General features: G+C 42.3%; 1 pseudogene; it reads right to left on the minus strand.

Annotated features, from left to right (window-relative positions):
- Nucleotides 1-4,480: 4,480 nt before the first annotated feature.
- On the minus strand, nucleotides 4,481-4,864 carry LOC116869239 (annotated as a pseudogene).
- Between the last annotated feature and the right edge of the window lie 1,508 nt (nucleotides 4,865-6,372).

Here is a 6,372-nt window from a genome sequence, read left to right on the forward strand (position 1 = left end):
AGAATGTTGACAAAGGAAGGATTTTATTTTTCAGTACTGGTTGACCTTAGGAACCGTATCTAGTGGTTTCAGACATAAGAGGATAGTCTCTGCTAAACCACCCTCACGCAGACCCACTGCAGTAGCTGACACACATGCCCGCCTGTCGCATCTGTGGACTTATCTGAGTACTCTTAAACCATGGGTAAATGATCCCCAGGCTGTCTTTAGGATAATTAGAAACAAATGGGAAATAGTTCTCCTATATTATCAACAGCATATCAGCAAAACTTGTGTCTTAAAATGTGCATTCAATTTCTAATATTAAAAAACATAGTTAAAGCCATATGTTGGATATTATCACGCATCTTTGTGAAATTAGTAGGGGACCCATTTGAATAACCATTTTGTTTAGATCAAACTTACTGGAGGTTTTTTTTTTTTTTTTTTTTAAGTCTTTCCTCCCCTTTTCCTCTGACCCCTCTGTAAATCCAAATATGAAAGGAAGACTCGTGTGTGTGTGTGTGTGTGTGTGTGTGTGTATGTGTGTGTGTGCCTGCACACATATGTGGGTGCCTGAAATGGGAATAGACTGTCGAAAAAAATCAAAGCCTTAGGTTTGGAGGATTGTAATTTGGAGAGATGGGTGAAGGGAAGGGAAGCCAGCAGTTGTTCAATGAGACTATAGATCGTCGGTAATTAACACATGGTAGACCCAAAAAAGCTCTTCCTTTATTTTCTTTTTCTCTCTTTCTTTGGCCTAGAACCTTGGTTAAGGGGAGTGCTGGTCTGTTTTGTCTAATCTTCTAGTTATTCCCTAAAAGCCTAATGACCATATCATGTAGCTCTGGGAGAAAGCCTTTTAAAATCTCTGCCCAATCAATGTTTGGGAAACTTTAATCATTGTTGTTTTGCTAATTTCCCCATTTAAGGTCATCATACGTAAGTAAACACTGGGTAGACTGGATTTTCTGAAATGAGCAGTCCCTCAAAAGATATGCCTTCAATATTACCTTCTATTTCTAAAGAATGAGAACCATGAAAGGAGTTTCACTGGTATATTTGGGAATACGAAATGTTAAACAACCCTTTTATACCAACCAGTGAGCCAACTAAATGTTGTGCAGACGTGAATTTACAGTGGGCCCTAACGAATGCTGGGAAGAAAATCCATCATCATCAACCAGTGTTAGAAGCAAAAGTTCTGTGGATTCTTGCAAATTAAAAAAAAAAATCATATTTTGTAACAAATTAGTTGGATTTCCATAGAAGACACAAGCCAAGAAGTAGATGACTTAGAAAAAATTTAAAGGATAAAAGCATATTCTGATCACTGAAACTGAGGGCCTTGTCAAACACAGAGTTTAGCCAAGGTAAGAAAAACAAAAATCAGGAATAAACATGAAATCAGTTGATTTAGTCTGCCTTAAGTAAAATTGAACAACAACAAAATCTCTTGATTGTAGGAGCTGAATCAGCAAATAGAAGAAAAATTTCCCAAAGAATCAACCCTATATTTACAACCCACTTGAGGTTTTTCACTCTGACAGACTAGTCACTAAGTATAGACGGTCCTCCCACTGTTGGTTTGTACAACTTTAAATTTGTCTCTTTCTTTGGTCTGGGCTCCAGGATATATTCTAGGGTCAGACTGTGTCACTTTGTGCTTTTTAATTGATGCTTCGTCTATAACAAAGAGGCTAAGATTTTCCATGAGAAGTTTTCTCACGCAGAAACCTAGTGGAAACTCACCTCATTCTCACTGCCTAATAGGGGCAAACGTAAATTAGGCTGGTGGGATTAAATGCCATTGGGTTTGGTAAATACGTAGGGGGTATCTACTCCATGTACAGTATTAGGTTAGATACTCAAGATAAGCAAACCACATCCCTTACCTTCGGAGCTTCATACATACTAACTAATAGGAAGCTAAGATGGGAATATTCCAGTGTGAGACTCGCCAAGCCTAGAAAAGAAAGAGGGCTAAGAATTTTTTTTGGGAAAAAAAAAAAAAAAGCTGAAGTATTGTTTGTATTCAAAGGAGGGAGAAGAGCATTTCCAGATAAGGGAATCTGGGAAGGTGGCACTTTCCTTAGCCTCCAGGAAATCGAGAAGATTTTGAGAGGCAGGCAGTGTCAGAGGAGAAGAGCATGGGTAAGGACATATGTGGAGAAGGAAATTGTTGATGGTGCACAGTGATGGCGCCACCCTGGGGTGGGGCCACAGTGATGGCTCCTGGCAAGTAGGAGAGGCACAGTGATGGGACTAGCAGAGGAGGGGCAAGTGATGGGCTGGCAGGGGTGGGGATTACAGTGATGGGGCCAGAAAGGGGGGACACAATGATGGGATGAGCAGGGGTGGGGGAACACAGTGTTGGGGCCAGCAAGGGGGACACAGTGATGGGGCTGGTAGGGGGGCAGGCATAGTGATGGGGCTGGTGGGAGTGGGGGGACATGGTGATGGGGTCAGCAAGGAGGGGCACAGTGATGGGGTCAGCTGGGCAGGGGTGGTGGTGCTGAGGAATGGTGGGTTAGGCCATTGTTTCAGAGCCTCAATTGCCATGTAGAAGTAGTTGTGGTAGGCATTTGAGAGCGGAATTGCACAGAAGATAGAGTTAGAAGACTATCTGCCTAGACTCGGAGAAGACCCCTATGTCAAAGATGCACAATACTAACAGCCAAAATGTGACATAAAGGGAATACCGAGCTTCATTTGTCTTCCAAAGGTAAATTAAAAGGACCTGATTCATAGTCACAGTCACCTCTCTCCTACCTTGGTTTTTCTTCTCCTCAAATTCCTCATCTTCAAGATTTTAGCACCTCCCACCATCCACCCCCATGCCTGTTCCTGTGGATTTGATTGATTATCTTTTAAGACTGTATTTATTTATTTGACAGAGAGAGAGACAGCGAGAGAGGAAATACAAGCAGAGGGAGTGGGAGAGCGAGAAGCAGGCTTCCCACTGAGCACAGAGCCTGATGTGGGGCTTGATCCCATGACTCAGGGATCATGACCTGAGCTGAAGGCGGATGCGAAACGACTGAGCCACTCAGGCTCTCCTCACATGAATTTTACTATCTCTCCATTTTCTCTAAGTCTAGATCTTTCCAGGTAGGCTGTTGTTATCTCTCTCCTGATTCTCTTCCCTCTGGCCCTTCTGTCCTGTCAATCTTTGCTCATTTTGGTGTGAAAGTTTAATCTAATGGTAGTTCTGTTATGTTCTCAAGTCTGAAGAGCACAAATGAGACCCGAGATAGTGAGGATGGAAGGGAAAGGAGAGATGAAAGAGGACTTTAGTGGCAGAACAAGCAATAGGGTTTGGCAGCAGGTCAGGTGAAGAGGAGGAGTCAAAAGCAGCATCAGATTTCAGGTGAATCCTAAGGAGTTGGAGGTAGACAGAGAACTCTGGGAGAGGGAATTTTGAGGGGAGATGACGATCGCGGGCTCTGTGGTTGGCGTCTTAAACCTGAGATTGGTTTAGATGACTATTACAACTGGTAGCATTGCAAGGACAGGGAACATTTGTCTAGTGAAATGCTCAGATAAAAGTTTAACAGGTATGTTTTCACAAAGAGACTGGACTTTAAGTGGGCAAGATTGTAAAAGGTGACATGATGAGCAGATACTATGAAATGCCAGTCTAGGATACTTAGGCTTTATCCTACCGGCAATGAGAAGTCACTGAAAGTCATCGAGCTAAGAATTAACTCAAAGTGGGGCGCCTGGGTGGCTCAGTGGGTTAAGCTTCTTCCTTCAGCTCAGGTCATGATCTCAGGGTCCTGGGATCGAGTCCTGCATCGGGTTCTCTGCTCAGCAAGGAGCCAGCTTCCCGCCCCTCCGCCTGCCCCCTTCTCTGCCTACTTGTGATCTCACTCTCTGTCAAATAAATAAATAAAATATTAAAAAAAAAGAATTAACTCAAAGGTAGATTTTTTTTGTTTTTAGATGAGATCTGAAAGACCGTTTGGAAGGAGGAGAGACTGGAGCAAGGGAGAAATACAAGGAGATTTGTGTAGTAATAAAAGGGTGAGGGAATGGGTTATGAATAAAAGGTTATGAAACTATGTTAGTAGCAGTGGGAATGGACAGGAAGAAACAACCATGAGAGATGTTTTAAAGGAAGGAGTGTGTCAGTTAGAGTGTGGTTCCAGGGCTCCAGAATATCTGGGTCAAGTTTCTTTTCTCAGACGCTTCTTTGCTGTGTGATCTTGGGCAAACTAGTCATGCAGTACCTGTCTGAGCCTCAATTTTTCTTAGTTGTAAAATGACTATGAATAGTATACCATCACATTGCATGGTTGTAAAGATTAAAGAACGTAAGCCACGTAAAGTTCTTGTACCATGTTTTAAAACGAGTTAAGAATGCATTTTCTTCTCTCTCTCTCTCTCTCTTTTTCTTTTTCTTTCTTTCTTTTTGTTTTTGTTTGTTTGTTTTTTGTTTTGTTTTTTTTTTTTTTTTTGGTCCACTGAGGCTTTTTATTTGCATGTATATATTACATCCCTAGAAAAAGAATGCCAGGATTTTCCATCCTGTGTTTTCGTCTTGCTTTTTCATGGTCCATTATGCCAAATGATGTTGTCAGTACAATGAAACCAAACTGGTGGGACAGGAGCAGATTATTTTGCCATTTTTCTAGATCTTTGAGTTCATCAAATCTGGGGCTGATCACTTCATGCTTGTTTAACCTGCCTGTGAGGTTCACACCAATTTTCCCACTTATATAATCATCAAGGATTTCAAATTCACCAAAGTAACCATTCTTCATCATCATAGAAACTGGATGATGACTTGGGAGCTTGGCCTGGTAAAAATGTAGCATTTACCTCTCTTTTCAACATTGTTAATGCTCTTGAGAGCATCTGCCAAGACATTCATGTGCATCATTATGGTGGCACAGAAAGATGGCGGAAAGAGTAAAGAATGTATTTTATTACTAAAAGTACAGTCCTAGGCATCAGTGATGATTGTGAAGAGTGGAAGAATTGACAGGACCAGCTGCATAATTGAATATGAGTGAAAGGAAAGGGGACACTGATGACAGGTTTTGAACTTGGGTTACTGGAAGTGAGACCACAGAAACAGGGAAGTCAGGAGGGGAAGCAGAGAATGACAAAGAGGCTGGTTTTTCCATGTGGAATGGAGGAGCTAGCCCTGCCCTCTGGCACCAAGGAGGAGACCGCCCCACCCCCTTAGCCTGTCTTCTAGGCTCTTGGTGGCGGTGGCCACCAGCCTCTAAACACCTTTTTGGGTCATTCTTCCCTTTCTTGAACATTAAAACGTGTTCATTGCTGAATAGCTCTACCAGTCCATTTCCTGCCAGTAGAATCCCAGAAATCTGCCAGCCTTCCTTCATTTTGTCCTGGCCCTGTCCCCTCTGGACCAGGTGGGCACTGTTTTTACTGAGATGGGTAGTTACATCCACAAGTCACATGCTGAATCTCTGTGGCAGATGTTTGTCCAGACACGTAGGAGTTTTCTCCAGAGCACGCTGTCATTTTGTTTCAACGTGGATAGGTGGAGTATTTTCCGACTCTTCAAGTTCTGGGTCCTTTTGACTTCTTCAATTTATCTTTCTCCTCTTGTATCTACCATAAGCAGCAAAGAGAAACCAAGCTATTATGCCTTCAATACTTTGCTTAGAAATCTCTTCAATTAAATATCCAAGCTCATCATTTTTTTTTCTTTTCCTCTTTCTTTCTCCCTCCCCCTTCCTCCTTCCTTCCTTCCTTCCTTTCCTTTTTTTTTTTTTTTTTGTGGGCAGCAAAGCAAGGTTTATTGAGCGATAGTGAAGTCATAGTACAAAGCTCCCAAGGAGGGAGGGGACACGAGAGGGTTTACCCTCCAAGCTCATCATTTGTAAGTCCTACTTTCCATTCTAGGGAACACCGACCAGCCAAGTCCTTTACGACTTTCTAGCAAAGATCACCGTTTCTCTGGTTTCTAATAACATGCTCCTCATTTTTACCTCGAGCACTCACATTTGTAGCAACATTCTTTTCAAGGCCATCTAGGTTTTTTCTCTCATGTGACTAAAAACTCTTCCAGCTTCCACTTATTACCTTGTTCCAAAGCACTTCCACACTTCTAGGTATTTGTTACAGTAACTCCCTGCTTCCCAATACCAAAATCTATATTTGTTTGCTGGGCCTGCTGTAAGAAAGTACCACAAATGGGGTGGCTTAAAGAACACACATTTACTGTTTCACAGTTCTGAAGAAATCTGAATCCCAGGTGATGGCAGGGTTGGTTCCTTCAGGGCTGTAAGAAAAAGAGTTGCTCTACGGCTCTCTCTGTGGTGTCCAGATAACCATGTTCTCTCTGTGAACGACTGTACTCTCTCTCTTCATACGGCATCCTCTCTATGTGATATACCTCTCCCTGCATCCAAATTT

Source organism: Lontra canadensis, unplaced genomic scaffold (assembly GCF_010015895.1).
Source record: "Lontra canadensis isolate GAN:19392208 unplaced genomic scaffold, GSC_riverotter_1.0 scaffold18, whole genome shotgun sequence".
Taxonomy (NCBI): Eukaryota; Metazoa; Chordata; class Mammalia; order Carnivora; family Mustelidae; genus Lontra; species Lontra canadensis.